Here is a 496-nt window from a genome sequence, read left to right on the forward strand (position 1 = left end):
CAATTTACCTATTTAAATTGTTTAAATAATTATTTTATCAGATTACAACTTTTTAAAAGATGCATATGCAAATGCAACTTTTATACATCTATAAAAATCGTGACACCCTCCCACAGATTAAGATTGTACGTAAATCGCTACACTTACAAAAAGATTGTAGCGGGTTATTCATTTGGAGATTTTTGAATGGAATCATAATCTATATTATAAAAAAACATAGTATACGAGCATTATAATTATAAATTTTACATAACCGAATTAAAAAAAAATTCAACCAAAATAAAAATATTAGACATAAAGAATAGTAAATGATAAAAAAAGTTAATATGAACAAAAAAATAATAATATACATGAAAAATCATAAGTGAAATAATATAAAAATTATTTATGATATAAATAAAATAAATACAATAAAAGATAAAAATATGAAAGAGAGTACTATAAATTTTATAATGTCAAATAAAAAGAAAATATTCTATAATTTTTTTAGTTTTAT

Source organism: Arachis ipaensis, chromosome B02, assembly GCF_000816755.2.
Source record: "Arachis ipaensis cultivar K30076 chromosome B02, Araip1.1, whole genome shotgun sequence".
NCBI classification, from domain to species: Eukaryota; Viridiplantae; Streptophyta; class Magnoliopsida; order Fabales; family Fabaceae; genus Arachis; species Arachis ipaensis.